Raw genomic sequence first — 17,258 nt, 5'->3', positions numbered from 1 at the left:
CTCTCTCTCTCTATTTGTCTCCTTCTCTCCTTAAATCCTTAAAAATTAACATCTTAGGAAATAAGGGGAAAAAGAACAAAAAATGCTAAGGCAGACATCAGGACACTGGATGTGCCCAGGTCTCTGCACAGGCAGGTTTGTTTGCTATCTGAACCTCCCCAGACTTTTGAGTTTTGGTGTTTACCGCTGCCTTTCCCCAGCATATATATGAGAGCGATAAAACAGTGACACCCTCATGCCCTTTTCTGCATGCTGGACTGCTGCTGGGGAGGGGGGGGGGGCGGTTGCAGCTTATCTGAAAGGTGTTTGTGGGAACGCTCGGTCAACACACAGCTCCCAAACCAAAGTTTGCCTGCAGCAGTGCGTTTATGATGGCAGCGATCGGCAGCGCTTTGCCTGCTTGTGCCGGCATCGTGCCGCGCGAGCGGGTGGATTCGTGGGTCGGCCCGTGACTGTCGATGTGCGTTTACCCTCGACACTCAAAATGAAGCAAATAAATGAAAATGTAACCAGTCCTGTAGTTCTGTAGCAGTGAGAAAGACACATGGCAACATGAAGGATGGTACATAAGACACCACTGGATATAATGGAATATGTGTATTTAAAAGCTCAGTGAAAATCTCACTGCTGTGGAAGCTCTGTTATGTGCTGCAGAGCTCTTCCTGCCTCCCCCCCACCCCTACTGCCTGAGCAGCCTGACTCAGGTGCTGTCCAGCAGCCATCCTGTTACTGACATCCTCTTTCAACATACTGACATTCGTCATTGTCATCAGACAATATGTATCCTATACAATTAAACACACAAACAGAAGTAATTACACAGGCAATGGCTACAGTTGTAAAATGAAGTACTTTGTCATCTCTGGATCATGTTTACAACTTGAGTGTACCAAAAGCATTGCAGTCTAAGTATGGTTGTCTGCCTGTCACTTAGGCCAAACCTGTCAGGCAGAAAAAGGCATATTTGTTCTGCGTCGTCTGCCTGGCCACTATAAACCAAGATAATTTGGTGATATTCATTTTCTCATGTACATCTTTGTTACTGCTTAAAAATTTTAAGCAATATTAGATGTTGTATAGTTATATGTAAGCTTTAAAGTTGATATTAACTTTACTCTTCTAAGTAATGGAATTAATGGAAGAATACATATACCTAGTTATATAATACATTACCTACCTATTTGGTCACTCCCTGAGAATAATTTTCTGACTACCTAATTAACATTAGTGATGACAACCAGCTGATCACTAGTTTCCATAGTGATTAAAACAACAACAGCACTGTTATGATTGAAGAGAGAATTTAGTTTTTTATGAACTGTCAGTCAGCACTGTACTAATATTATATGAGTTGTACCCTACCCACAGGTGAGCTTGCATGTTGTTTCTACAGTGGTGCTTAGACTGGACATGCGTGCAATGGATGAGAGTCTGTGCTTCTCTCTCAAGGTTACCCAGGAGAACAAGCTGAAGATCAAGCGTCTGACACCTGTGGCCCTGAGACAAGAGCCGGAGGGCACCATCTCTCTCCTCCAGTCACAGGTGAGATGGTACGTTACCTGTGAGCCAATGATTGTGAAATGGCAAATAGATGGGCCTCAGCTTTGTCGGCTAAAGCCTGTGTGAAACGCCTGTGTTTGAAAGCAGAAGGTCTCGACACTTTTGTTCACACCTTATATGGATCACATCCAGCAAAAAAATCACCTGCTCAAGGGAACAACATTAGCCAGGATTGAGCAGGCTTTTCCTTTCACTGGCCTCAGTAGTTTCAGCTGAAGTATTAGTCCAATACCTGCCGGTTGCAGTTTCAATCCGTTTATTTCACAATGACGCATGTAGGGCACATACAGGGATCTGCCTGGGATTACCCCAGAGGTTTGAGCAGACAGAGGCAGGACCCTTTTCTCAAGGTGTAAGGCTTTAAATGTGACAGCAAGCCATTAAAAACAGGGAGCTACTCACAGCGACGAACCCACAAAGTCCAGCAAAGCCGATGGTGCGGCTCGCACTGCGTGAATGCGCAGTACCTCCCAGTTTTCTGTTTACGACCACATTCTGCTGTTGCGCGAGGCTGAGCGCATCATCACAGAGCCTCATTCACTGTGAATATTTGTGAAATCAAGGGTGTAAAAAAAAAAATATCAAGGCCGACAAGTACTTATTATTGACCAAATAAAAATGGGGACAAAAAGAAAGACACACTCAGTGATGAATTAGTGTAATTTGTCACTGAGTGGGTCTTTCAAGTTGTCCCCATTTTTTTTTCGGTCATTAACAAGTAGTGCAAGTCCTCTGTTGAAGACATGAATTTGATTTAGCCATGGCACTTTGAAGTCTCTGGACTGCTTCATCAGTTTATAGACAATTATACCCTGCAACCACATTAATGCAGGCTTCAAGGACTCAGTAAAATTAGTTATTAGTTACAGTGGTCCTTGTTCTATGTGCAACTGTGGGGAAGAATTTGTTAAATATTTAAAATCTAAACAATAGCTGTTTTGTACTGGCCGAGGTCAGGAGGCCCCATGAGTAACATTTTCAAGAGCACTTTCTAAAGGCCTAATGCATGTCATGGTAATAGCTGTAACAGGATTCTTTTCAAATAATCACTACAGCTTTGTGATCAGATGTGTTTAAACATTGCAAATTATGAGTAGAACGGATTCTTCTTCTATGGAATATTGCATTCTTGCAATGTATTCCTGTTACAAAAACCAGCCGCATCTCAGCCAACTAACCGCACTTTAGTTTGCATATTTTTCAAAAGTGGTACCAAGATTCCCAGTCCACTGAAACAAAAGCCTCTCTCTGGAGGTTTCTTAAGGAGTGCAGCCACAAGCGCCTACAATAAGCATTCCCTTCCAGAATAGAGACTGCAGGACTGTGCCAGCCCCATTCTTTGATATTCTTTACATGGATTGTTGCATCAGAAATATTCTCCCCTCTTTGAATGACTGTCCTCGATTTTTTTTTTTCATCATTGTGCCTAGTGCAGTAAATCAAGTTCGGTCCCTATGACTGCAGAGCGGACACACCGGTCCTTAAACTCAGATTCCTTCGTATTGTGTGCCGTTCGCTTTGATCTTTGTCATTTCGCAACATCCTGTTACCGGTCGGTCGTGCGAGCGGCTGCTTATGTCATCCCCGGCGACACACCTGACTGTAAAGCAGCATTACATCATCTCCGCTCCTCTGGCGGCTCTCAGGAGCGCTGCTCCCTCCAGACCGCAGGAACAAAGAGCTACACGCTCTCAAAGATGCAGATTGCATTTCACGTGTGCCCAATGAAAAACAATGCGGGACAGGAAGGCCCGGAAATCAAAGGAAACTGAGGGCCGTGAACAACAGGAGCCATAGAGCCGGCTGCCTTTGTACAGCATGGGGTGGAGGTTTTGAGGGGTGGGGGGGGGCGGGTGTGGGGGGGGGTGCAAGGGGAAAAAATGTTCTCACCTGCAAAGTGGAAAAATCCGAAAACCTGCATAATCAGTGATCTTATTTCGCTGTCTCTTCACAAAATCCGATGGCATCCGCTCTCTTGAGAAATGAGGAGATTTATTTCAAGTTGAAAAGCAGCAGGGTGACACTTGGAAGAGCATAATGAAGCACTCTAATGGAATGTGTTTGAAAGAATTCGCCCAACTCCTTTTTTCACATACCCCAGTGTAGTATTAACAATAAACTCACTGTGTGATCTGTCAAACATTCGCATTAGCTGATACCACCATACGCAATGCACACTACCCAGAGAAACTAGAGGTCATTCAACATCCTTGGCAAAGACCTGGTTGCTGCTCCTTGTGTCATTTTTCACATAAAAGCTGAAACTCCATAGGGAATCACAGACATATCCGTCTACTTCTGAAAGGACCTTCAGTTTTTGCCATACTTCCATGTCATAATACTTTTACTGTCTTCCATATTACTTTCAGTATGCTGGGAAAAAGTATATTTTTCTCTCTCTTTCTTCTGGACAGCCTGGTAATTAACTGATAACTGAAGCTTTCCATCATTTTGTAATATCGTGGTTTGTTTCTAGCGAGCAGTGCATTGTGTGGGCATTTGGTTTTCCGAAGATATTGTGCGGTTTTTGTAGGTTTTTTTTTTTAAGTGACAAAATGATTTTGGACATTAATGAATTAAAATGCTCCAACTGCTGCTATCACACAAACAGATAATTGAGTGTGTACTATCATTGATATCATTACCTTTTTATTTTGTTCCGTCTCATTGACATGGTGCTCTTCGGGAGAGCAGCTGGACGTCACAAGTGTACATGTATGTGCATGTGCATACACGGACACACAAACAGCAACACGCTCACTGTCACACGCACAGTACAGACATCGGTTTACCTGAGAATGTCAGAGAACCACAACCCAGCATCTATAGGTCAGTCCAAAGCAATGAGTAATTCCATCTGCCAAAAACCAATGACTGATTTCAGTTTCAGATAGGCTCGACTAAATAGCCCTTAATGTGTCTTCATGATGAGTATAACTAGTTAGTAATATTCCCTGAATGGCGGGGTAGCGTTATTTACTTGCTATTTGCTTGCTTTATCAAAATCTGTTGCTAGTGACCCTGAATTCTCAGTGGTCCGTCTTGCAGTCAGATGTCAGATTTCGAAGCACACGAAACAAGGAGAATGTTGAAATGCACAGCTGTAATATGGCATGGAGTGGGAATCGGATTGCTGATGAAAGTGCTCAGGCAAACAGCACTCTGCGACCCAACAGGGTCATCAGTCACACCCATACGGTAAAACTCGCAGGCAGTCCATCTCCAGGCCTGCAGCTGCCGCGCAGGACCTGCTTTCCATAAATGATTGAAGGTCCACCGGGTGTGAAGCAGCCCTTTTGATCCTGCTACTCTTCACGAGAAAAACAAACATTCAACAGTCGTTCCCCTGGCTGCCAATTGATATTCACTTCCTCCTCCCCTTTAATTGAAGTTCTTCTTGTCTTCATTATACAAATAATGCCCTACTTGAACTGTGAATGGAGCTGAAATGGGAGCTGTGAAGTGGAGGGGGGCGCAGTCATCCGAATGCCGCGCTCACACGGGTCTGCGGCTGAAACGTGGAGACCTTACGCGTGGATTCTGAGTGCATATGAAGGATGTGAGATCTCCCCCCACAGAGGTGAGACTGTAGAAGATTCATCACTTGGCCTCCACCTTTTACATTTACATTTACATTTATTCATTTAGCAGATGCTTTTACCCAAAGCGACGTACAAAAGTACATACAGTAAGTATAGTGACAGTACGAGGACGGGATGTGTACAGTTCCGCAATGAGACCATAGTTCTCAGCTGAGAGCAAAGTCTGTTTGAGGTTGCAGTACTAGCTAATTTATACAAATACAGGGTATAGGGCAACTAACAAGATCCGAATTCAGTCTTACAAAAACAGTGTAATAAGTGCCAGAAAAGAAGTAAAGACAATAACAAAAAACACACAGCAATTTCTAACATCACTGATCCAAATGGGGAGCTGAAAGATGACAGACAGGAGTTGGGAAGTATCTGGAGAGTCACGCAGGCCCTAGAGTATGGCCCCCATCGTTGCACTCTCTTTCTTGCCTTTCATGCTCAGACATGATTGTTTGCATTTTAATTCACATACAAAATGTATTTTTTTTTATTTTTCATAATGCATTGTGAATATCACTTCATATCGCCACCATGTTGTCTTTGTGATATCATCTATGAACTTACAGAATCAAACATCAGCTGTGTGATATGGAAGTAAGCACTGTTTTCCTCAGCTTCACATCTGTTTAGCAAATACAGCGGTTTCGTTGACCTGACTTTGGTTAGTGCCTTGTACTGATACTAATTACTGTGAGTCCATAGTTGCAAAGCCTCATATTCTACTAGTTGCGTACTCTTAAATGACATTGAAACATGCTTGCCTGTAATAAGATTCAAGTTTCAATATTGCCTCTGAGTGTATCTGTTATGATTCACCATTGCTGGTGACCTATCTCCCCCATTTCCTTTTTAGACAATTCAGTAGCATTTCCAAAATGCAGGTTTGTTGAAATTGTTCACCATATTTGACCATGCTTAAATTCTAAAACTCAGTATTCTATTGAGTGCAATAGCGTGCACTTAATTGGTACAACTAGAATTTCATTTCACATTCTTCATTTTGGCTAAAAGTAATTTGATGCCACAAACACTAGTATATTTTCTTCACATTTGTCAATCAATCGAATTAGAGGTGGTAACTTGCTGGTATGTTAGCGTTGAGTAGCTATTCTATGCATTGGAACATCCAGTGTGTTCAACTGTAGTGATTAACTGTAGTGGCATTACTGTAAGTCCTTTCACTCCATAATGTGTATTACCATACATTCCCTTATGATATATTCTAGTAAAATTGATGGGGTCACCAGTTCTGGAATAAAACTGATCATGGGATGTATATTTCTTATTTTGGAAACACACATCTGGATGTACAGGAATATGAAATAGTGATATAAATAGTAGCCGTAAAGCTATAGATGGCATTATATTTTGATGATTGGCCAGATATATTATTCTTTTCACTAGAAGCGAAGTACAAAAAGAGTTTGTCTGCAGGGTATTAAATCTTGTTGATTTTTCAAGGCCAGATGCACAATTAATGGAATCACTACATTCTTTAATAATTATGAACATGTTCACTCAGTCAAAATATCCTAAGCAGCTACAATTTCTATAGAACATGCTCCAGGTAAACTTCAGTGTGCATATGCTAATGTCTATTCCCTCAGTGAGTGGGCTGACTGACACGGATGGACAGAGTAGCAGTTGGTTTGACAGTGTTTCTCTTTCTTGGTCTGTAGGTACTAAGCATTGCTTGTAGGTAATGTATGACTGATGAAGAAAACCTTTGCAGATCCTGTTTGAGGTGTAGTGTTTTAAACACGTCTACTGAAACAGGTTGTCCTCAGAGAGGTCATCTACTTTACTGTATTTGTCTCAGACATCTGAAAGAAACAAGATCATCTGACAAACAAGTCTGTTGTCCAAACCAGCAATTTACCTGTGTCATTCCTCTCTTCAAGGAAGGGGCCTTTGGATGTAACAAAATAGCTGTGTATGAGTCTAGGCTGATGTTTACTTGTTTAAGTCACGTGGTCAAGAATCCATGTTCTTCTCAAAATTCACCTTTTTCAGTTTAGAGGGGAACAAAAACACTGCCAATGAGGTTTGCTCTTGGAGGAAGTCCAATATAAGATAAAGTAGTTGTCATTTTCTTGTCATTGCCCTTATTATTGTATTTTGGTCCATAAAAGTACATGGCAGTGAATAGAAGAGAACAGTAGTATGAGTTCAGTGCTGAAACACAAAGAGCAGAAGGCACCACTTCGGTGGTCCCAGCAGTACTCCACAGAGAAATAAAAAACCCTACATATTTCCCATGTAATGTCTGAGGGGAAATAATGGCTGTCCTTCTGTTTGAACAAGTGTACAAATTTATTGCATTTTAAAGTGAATGTTTTGTTTTTGTTTCTGATTTTTTTGCTTTTTCACACTGAATATAAGAAAGGATTTTCAATCAAATCATTGATTCCTTGGATTCTCTTTCAAGACAAAATATTGTGTTCCCCTGGATGTGCAAGCCCTGCATGCATTAATTTGCACTGTTCTCAATCAAGTTTGAATTCTATAACTTTGTTTGTGTCTCAGTTAATGGATTCCGTTTAAACTGCAATTTGTGGGCTTTCCAACATCGGTTATGTGGTGAGATATTTAGGTTACGTGGTGATTTTGCAGCTGGGGTAAAGAGGACTGTTGATCTAACATTTGAGCTGCAGGAATGAAGTCTCTCAATGTAAATATTTTAAATGATAACTGAAAAGCTGCTATCTGGCTTCTCTCCTGTCTTCGGGGGGTTCAAGGCCCAGGTGCGTCTTTGCCTAGTTAAGAAAGTTGTGCTGGAGTTTACTTCTTCATAGCTCAACTATGTCTTTCCGAGAAGCCTCTGCTGGTGCTTTCCCCAGTGTGATGGTTTTTTTTTCCCATTGATTAGTTTTTAAATGTGAGTCTGATTGGGGGCACGGTGTGTTACCTGAATCCTGTTGGTAGCAGCAAGCTGTTAAGTCCATAAATCACAGTTTGCATGAAATACAAGAGGGAGTTAAAGGTCAGAGGAGGAAATTAGCGGCTGTCCTTCCTCCGCTTTCATGTTGGGCACAGGGGTAATCGCTGTCGACTGATCAGCTCATTTACATTTTAAAACAAACTACTGACAAGCGGGAGGAGGGGAGGAGGTGCCTCGCCTGTTTGCTCACTCCTTACATTTTATGGCACCAGATTTGATGATTGTTTCTTCCTCTTTTTCCTTCCTCCCTCTTTCTCTCCCTCTCTCTCTCTCTCTCTCACTCTCTCTCTCTCCCTCTATCTGGTCATAAAATGTGTCAAAATATTCTGGATATTCTGTTGTAAGAACTGAGTATTTCCCACATCTGGCCTTTATTTTGCTGTGAATAAGAAGTTATTCAAAAAGCAACAGAGTTAAAACAGTACAAAATGGTAATACACATGGAAACTTCTACATCCATGATAATTTTGAATATTTTTCAATATGTCATCTCCAAACAAGTGAAAATACTAAACACTTGGGTAATTTCTTCTTTAGATGTAGGTTGGTGACATTTTACTTAGTAAGTAGTTTGTCTAATTCATTTAAGGCAGATGGAGAATATCAGTGCACCACTGCAGGTATGTGAGGAAAAACAGGAGAGCCCTGTCTTTCAGAAACAGTATCACCGTCTAACATTTCATCACCTCTGGCATCCGGATATTGTCACTTCACTACATTCGTTCTAAATAGATTGTTGTACTTTTTTAGTAATTAATCATGTCTATCACACTAAGAGAAATGATTTAAAAGCCTTGAGCAATTCATTTTAAAATTCCCCCATTTCTTATTTCACTTGGTAGGACTGCATATAAAGATAGATATCAAATTTCCACCCCAAACCTCACATGTGTAAGTAATATGCGGAAAAAAGTTCCGATAAGCTTGTAGGTCCTACAACCCCGTTGGTTTAGCATCCCCAAGACTGTGTTAAACCTTGTTAGTAGTTATGCCTCACGGTGTGCTCCCTGATTTTACTTTATCAGTCGCATTTGGAATTAGACGTGATGATGGTGATGCTCTTTCATTGCCAGAGTGAATCCTGTTTTTTCAGGGTGTATGTTTTTTTTTTTTTCCCTCCTGTCCCTGTGTCTATGTGAATGTTTTTTCCTAACTTTTTTCCCTTCAATGCGAGCTCAGAGAGAAGTGCACGGAAGAAGGTTACTTTGTTGTTGTGCTTTTCTCTCTTTCTGTAAGAAGTGTTTTGAAGCTCAGCCCCTGCACAGTTGCAGCAGCTGAAGAGAAGTAAGATGAATCAGACACGAGCCAGCATCCCACAACACGGCCGTCTTATCTTTAACCGCCTTCTCTTAGCAGGGAGACATTCTCTAGAAATAAATATCAAGCTGGTCGGAGAGAGGTCAGGGGTTGATGCACCTCCTCTGCATTTCACTTGAAATGTTGACCCCCCACAGTAACTTAGCTCCTATGCACCAGTGTCTTTCATGTTATCCTAAACATTCAGGACAAGACAACCGAGCAGATAATGCAGCTGGGTTTCATGGACTGGTGGTGATGATCTGTGCATGGAACCGATTTGACAGACTCAAACAGAACAGGAAAGTCACATTGAGAAATGCTGTACTGCACTGAGCAGTAATCACATCTGAATAAATTACATGGTGGTGAGATACAACAGGGATAGGTTAATTCATGTTTAAGTCTTTCAGTTGTGACATGCAGGTATTTTCCTGTGGATATGGAAATATTGTAATGCCAGGATGGCAGCAGTTAGTATGTATATGGCAAAACTGATTTCTAGGGCTCTATGTAGGACTAAAGTGGATGGGAAAGTTAAAGATAGCAAGAGGTTATTGATATGGCAGTTTCTGTTCTAAATTCTGCCATGTGAGATCTTAGAATTCACAAACGTCACCTCAGCTGAAAACCTCTGAATATGCTCTCCCCGTCAAAATTATTTTGTATTATTCCCTTTTCTAATATGGGAGAATTACCCTAACCTCTTGAATCATATGCACTGTGTGCTTCATTTTCTCTGCACCTTACGGCAACGGTCAGTGGTTTTAAAGGCCACATACACAACCGTCCAATCATAGACTTCCCTGAGGTTCCAATCACAAAGTTCCTATGTTGATGCGGGCATGAGATCTCAAAAATCGAAATGCTTTTCTGGTGCATGAATCATCCAGTGTCAGATCATAAGCCATCATGTCATAATAAAGTTTTCAAGATTGCTTTTAGTTGTGGGTGGTAAGAGGGATGACCGGGTAACTAACATCTTTAATTTTGACTCTTGACTCCACACAAATTTGATGTCAACTTTTCAACCAAGTTTTCAACTTGGTTACTCCGTCTGACTTTCAGTATTGTTGGATAATTGGTCCCTTTAGTCACCCATGATATTTCTGTTGTTTTTTTTTTTTGTCTTTTGCTTGTTTTGAAATTTTGTAGAATTGTTTTATTTTATTTTGGATGACTTATTTTCCCTGTATAACACTGAATTCTGGAATCATGAGCTGAGAAACACTGTGTGTCAGGAAAAAGGGAGACCATGGAAAGGAAATGCTCAGTAGAATGTGCAGTGCACCATGAAGTTTTTTTTACTTTGTATCAGAATATAGGAAGGCAGACAAAATTCCACCATATCCACATGCAGCTTTCTGCATTAGGAAGCGCTCTGTACAAGTCTGTCGTGCTTTTTATAGACTTCTTCTCTAAGTCAGATCCTGGGAGGGTATGTTCTTTTTTTTCCACTGCATGCTGCATGAAAAAAAAATCTTTTTTGAAGCCGCTTTGCTATGTTTGTGTTTCATTTGTGTGCTTGTTTTTAGATTGTCACCACACTTTTGGGCCACGGTTGTCTTTTCAGGGAACGCTGAAAGTTGTCGAGGCTATAACATTTGATCAATCGGCGCGATTCATTTGTCTCACTGCGGCATGGATTTCCTGTCATGGCCATACTCGGGGACGGCGGGGTGGGGTTAAGAGGACTGCAGTCAGTCAGACTGCAGACCACATTGTAGGTGCCATTTTCCTTTACATTCCACCTGCTTTAATTTTGCATTGCAAGGTTAGTTTTTCTTTGGCTCGCATGTCAGTGTCATTGCACTCTCTTGCTCAGGTGGACCAAGAGAAAGTGAGTTTCCCCTGATGCCGGTCATGCCTGTTTCTGCATATGAAAGACCAAACGAAGCACCAATAGAAGATCTTCTAGTGGGCCACAGAGTTCATTTCATCTGGTATGCTTGGAAGCATAGAGGCTGGTCAAGCCTACAGACTGTATTCTGCTCCTCAGGGTAACATCAGCAGGTGTAGAGAAGACTTTTGTGGACAAGAGAGGTATTACTTTACGTGGTTGAATCATCGGATCTGTATTTCCCTATGGCAACAGTGTGCCAAACTTGAGCCAACAGTTTGCCTACCTCCAGTCTTTCTGTGAGAGGGCTGAGGAAATGCAGGCTGATTTTCTGTCAGAGGAGTCAAGAGAAATATCAATTTGACATTTTAAGTGACATTTTTCTCAGACTAACCAAGAGATAATAGTGTGTTTGTTTCTTTCTGAATATGTAAGTTCATACTGACAGGTGGCTAAAGAAAGATGAATACTGAAAAACTGCATCTGCCACAGTGATTATCTAAGGTTGGCTGGTGAGCTAAGTGGGAACGTGTTTTTTTGCTGTTGTTTCCAGTTTAGCTTTAAACTCTGAATATCAACTCTCTTGGTCTATGAGAGAACAGACCTCTGATAGCCACTACCCTCACCACATTTGGGTTTAATTATATTGTGTGCCAGAGCTCAGGGTTATGTTTATTCAAAGCAGATCAGCACCACAGCGATAATCTGGAGGATCCTTCTGGAGGCATTAATGAATATTGAAAAGTGAAACCTTTAAGATGTATTTTCATCACCCTACCAAAAGAGAGCAGGGAGGCAAAATGAAAGCCATATTGCAAGGCTTCATTGATAGACTTGAAGGTTTCATGGAGAGAGGGATTAGGATGCACATCAGACATTGTTTCTATACATTGTTAAACTTTAAAGTCACCGCAAAATGGGATTAAAACAAAAAAAGTCATAAATACCCTCCAATGTGCATACCCAGCCCTCCTGCAATGCACACACAACTTCAATCAGAACGTAAGGTTTGTGCTGTGCTGATATTTTTACCCATCGCCCACTTCCATCCTTATTTAGAGACTATTTCAAGTTGAAATTAAAGTTTATTTTCTCAAATTGGCCCTTTTAACTATATCCTCTTAACAACCCATAACAAGCCGATGAATGGTAGCCCTTTCTAACTTTAAGGGTGTTATGTACCATGTCCAACTTCAAAGCCCGTCTTAACTCCACACTTTAATTGTATCTCAGCCTGCTGCCTGCATGACATCTGATTCTGCTGACAACTGCACTCCTTCTCTCCGTCTATCTCTCCCACTCTCTCTCTCTCTCTCTCTCTCTCTCTCTCTCTTTCTCTCTCTCTCACTGTCATCTCATCCTTCCCTCTCTCTCTCTTCTCACTTCCCATGTTACTCCTCTGGCATGGTCTCACCACTGTCACATTTAATTCACTGGAAACGATCATTTTCTCCAAATTGCCCAGCTCTTTTGACGCGTACATAAGTCACACAAAACTAACGGTTAGTATCCCCCATCCCCTCCCCCTCTCTTCCAGGCCCTGTAAAAATGGACATTCGCACTTCTTTCCGCATAGACCTCCTCCGTAATTGTCATAAGCCTCCCCCTTGGTTTCATTTTCTATTGTCCTCGAAATTCTTCAGTCTGGCTTGAGATAAAGGGATAATCACTTCAAAGAGAACTGCTAAGAGTTTAACCCCGAGCTGAAAGAGAAGTGGACAATACGATAATTGAGAGCAGTAACTGATCATAGGGTTTGTTCAAAGAGAAGTGCAGGCACACTTTCAGATGCACTTAATTTTATTGGTGTTTACTGCAGTGTTGCAGCCAAAATGGTCAATATAGCCACATCAGTCTCTTTGAAGATACATATACTAGATTTACTCAAGTTTTTTTTCCTATTTATCCTCTACATTCCCAATTAAATCCAGATTTCCAGCCGGTGATCACTCTTTTAATTATGTTGCTTGAAGATTTTAAAGTAATATCCGCATACAACTCAGACCATGGTTAATATGAAGTGGACAATTTTCATGTTAAATGCCATTATAGGCCAGCATATGTAACTAGTTCCTTTATTTGTATATGCTTTGAAACAGCAATTATTTGTAATTTGTTCTGTTGCATGACACTGCTTCTACCCTACTGGTAACCCCGTTTTATTGCAGCTAAACAAATAGCCATGCCCCATTTCTCACTTCCTCTGACCACTTTGATTTGCCTGTGAAATGGCAAGAATGGGATATAGGGGTCAAAGAGAGGCTTAACATCAAATAGGGTCATAAGGAAATTTTATAGTACCCCCCACCCATGTCTAAATAACAGAGTTGGCAAGAAATAGTCCACAGTCATCTTCACACAGTTTTAGTTGTATTCATGTTTGTTTAAAAATACAATGTTTGTGAAAGTTGACTTTTGTCACTTGGCAAGAAGAAATAAAATATATGGTCCTACAGAGGTTACATAGCAAATAGCACTCTTGCGTCTTTAGATTTACTTTTATGTAAAAAAAATTATAGTATATTTTTATATTATATTAGTAATTATATATAATAGTAAATTTTATTTTAAAAAGTACAATATTAAGCCTCCTAGAAATGATTAGATTTATGTTTTATGTAGTTTTCATTTAATTTTACCCCTTTTTGAGAAATCATGAATCGCATTTCTGAAGTAACATGATTAACATTTAAAGACTGGAATTGAAATTACATTAAACATTTTATCTCAATTATCCCACTCAAGGAGGACATCTTTGTAAATTGTTTACATTTAGTATATTTTCACTGTTTTATCCATCTGTCAAATGTCCACTTGCCTTTGGAGACCAGGGTCTCTTTCTAATATCATGTAGTATTTGCCTTCTAAACAGAATTTCATTGGTAATTGAGATATAATTTAGCTGCGTTTCTGAAAAAAAGTCAAACCTATTTCTGGAGCTGCCTCACGCTAGAACCAGATAGGAAAACATAGCCGATGCAGTAAATGACTGACATTGGTACGGTTATGTCGCTTTCTCATTGAATTTGTTCAGCAAGAAATTGACTCTAGTAGGCAGGAAATATTAGTGAGCATAGGCCTGATGCAGTTTTGAATTGCAATACTTAGCTTTCATTAGCTATCTCAACCTTAGCCCCATGAAATTCCTGTTTTAGCTGTGCCATTGATATGGCTAGCTATCTTGCTTATGAAGATGCGCTTATGCAACATGGATAACTGGGTTTCTCAAAAGGCCATTACAAAATATACCAAAGTAAATGTTTTTATTCATCACTGTGCAATGTGAATCACTGTTTTACATGGTTAAAACAGTTTCAATTTAACTGATGTAGACTGATGGAATAATTGATAGAATGATGCAAGTAAAATAATAAACAACAACAGAGAGGTCCTTGCTGAAGTAATTGCAAGATATTGGCACTTGCATTTAATTTTAAATTTCACCAAAAAACAAGAGTTACATTACACTGAATTGAAGCAATGTGACTGTAATCAAAATTTTCAGTTTATGAAGGCTGTAAGCAGTGTTACACATGAAGTGACTTTGTCATCTTCCTAGCTCAATGCCTTAAATGGTGAATGTTGAAGCTCTTCAGATGCTGTATCTCTTTTTAGCTTCCTTTGCCTGGCATGTATGTATGTTTCTTCATACTAAGGATTGGTTACAAAGACTTTGTCAGGGGAAAATTGGTAATGATGTGTAGGCTACGTTTATCATTTCTGCAGTGCGAAGGAGGATTCGTTTCTAAGTCATCTCCACTGTTTGATGTCAGGGCTGTAGTAAGGAAAATCTGTAGGTATGCAGAACAATGAATTTGTCCATAGATGACTGTATCTAGATGGTTCTTACCTCTACCTCCCACTGCTCGGTTGTATAAATAGGCCCTTCAGTGTGCATGCCTGTGTAACATGCAAGTCACTTAAAGGGCATTCCATAGTATTCAGCTTTTCATGGAGCATTTGGCAGCTTAAATACAGAGACATATTGCAGTATTTCTATAAATAGCGTAATTTAAAAGTTTAAATTTTCATTAATTGACCCAAATATACAAACAGCTATCTGCAAAGAACATGCAGAAGCAATGTGAAATAACTACAACTGATCTAATTGTTCCTCTGTGAGAGTCTGGTGTGATGATGGAGAAATAACTTTGATCTATACCGTGATGCATGTTCATATTTAGTCAATTTATAAGTTATAAGTTGGAAAAATGGGCTTATAGTTCTATGAAAAAGGTGAGACAGTGTGCTTTATTTGCTGACAAATGCATACAGTTGGCACAGTGAGCTTGCAAGCCAATTATCTGCTCCCCAGAAAGATTGCTAGTTAAATACTTGCAATCCAACTATCCAAATTAGCTTGTTTGAGCTCTACGATCTTGCTAAGATGGGTAGTGAAAGCAGTGGTGAAGTTTCTGACTATTTTTCAATTGAAAAAGAACAGTACAATACATAAGACAGAACAGAAAATGACTTATTTAACAATTATTATATTTCGTACATTTAACATTAATTATATTTTTATAGATGTTTACAGAATACAGGTGTGTGTGTGTTGTTGATTCAATATTTAATTTAGTCTCTTGATTAAATATATAATGTTCATAATTACAATAACCATTCTCAGCTACCTCATGTAAAACATGTACTGTGTCTGATATTCTAGAAACTCAAAGGCTCAGACTGTCTATAAAATATACATTCGATGTTACATTTAACATCAAATTATTTTTTGTTCTCATAGAATGCCCCACCATTAGAGATGCTTGCCTCTAGAATCCTGCAAGTGTAATTGTATCAGTGTACTGAAAACAAATTCAGCTTTACAACAAGATGAAACCATGAAAAACCTGTAAATGGGAAATGAGTTCAAATGGAATTTGTGTGACACTGAGCACAGTGTATGCCTTTAGAATCTGTCTGCCACCATTTTTTTTTATTCCCACTGGACAGAAGTTGTACTTTAGCCCACTTTCCCTACCAAATGAGGTAAATAAACATTCCCTTAGCTGTACTACTGCTCATCACAGTTTACTGGAAGATCAGTGCTTGCCAATGCCTTCCTGTTAGACATGGCAGACAACACCAATGCAGAACGTACAACCAAGAAGGAAAAAAACATAAGTTGTTTAATGGCAGACCGTTCAGCAGAGGTAGGCTTGTCATTCTGCGTATAGCATAGACTGTAGAGTTTATGTAGGGCCTGATCTTGAACACTCCAATGTTGTTTGCTACCAATATCAATCTTGTTAAGCTGTCCCATGCATTTATAGGTGTAAGTGAAATTGTCTTTTGATGCCAACACTGGAAAGTGTTCTTTGACTGACAGTATGTGTCGGCTAGTTATTTCAGACAACCAGACTGTTTGGTGTGAGGAACTAGCAGTGTCTCTGCCACATATATGGACAATATCTTTTTTGAAAACAGGCTTGTCACTCCAAAATTGGAAAACTCCCCATTTATCCCTGCTGCTATACATACTATTAGCTGCAGCCCGCTCCAGGTTGAGCTTCCTCACCCCTGGTGGAATAAATGAGACTGTGGAAAAAACTCACAGCCTTACACATGTGCCATAATGGAGGTGCTGTGTTACAGCTCCTCCTCAGTCCAACTGCACGTCAAGATCAGCTGTCACCAGGGTTCCTCAACTGATGTTAGGCCCAGGCTTTGAACTGGTGTCCCCAAGACCCTACCACTCAGCATGGGTCAATACTTACTGTCACTTAGGAACGCCGATCAAAAACGGATCTGTCTTGCCTAAAATAAGAAAGTGCCATGTGAATGCAGCTCTGAACATTTTAAGGTTGGTAGGGGTCACAGTCCTGCAATGACATTAAAGATTTAGCAGAGTGAATATATTTGCAATAATATCTGAAGTGAGTTTAAATTAATCTGTTGTGCATGACCATATCTGACACTTTATCTGTTATTACTGGACACTCACGGTGAAATTATGATGTAAAAAGCCATTGATTTAAGACCTAAATAAAACTGAAGCAACGCATGTGGAATATTATACTTTAACACC

At 40.1% G+C, this 17,258-nt stretch overlaps 1 protein-coding gene across 2 annotated transcripts in view; it reads left to right on the top strand.

Moving 5' to 3' along the window:
- Positions 1 to 17,258, top strand: part of LOC118779527 (axin-2-like) — a 64,070-nt gene that overhangs the window by 25,524 nt on the left and 21,288 nt on the right. The window contains exon 5 of one of the 2 annotated variants that reach the window (XM_036531689.1): positions 1,450 to 1,542. The gene's annotated coding sequence lies outside the window, so the exon portion shown is untranslated. Of the gene's footprint in view, positions 1 to 1,449; positions 1,551 to 17,258 lie in introns of both variants that reach the window. The other variant, XM_036531681.1, reaches the window with a different exon arrangement.

This window comes from Megalops cyprinoides, chromosome 1, assembly GCF_013368585.1.
Source record: "Megalops cyprinoides isolate fMegCyp1 chromosome 1, fMegCyp1.pri, whole genome shotgun sequence".
NCBI classification, from domain to species: domain Eukaryota; kingdom Metazoa; phylum Chordata; class Actinopteri; order Elopiformes; family Megalopidae; genus Megalops; species Megalops cyprinoides.
Note: the sequence above shows the minus strand (reverse complement) of the source record. Positions and strands in the feature narration are given on the sequence as shown.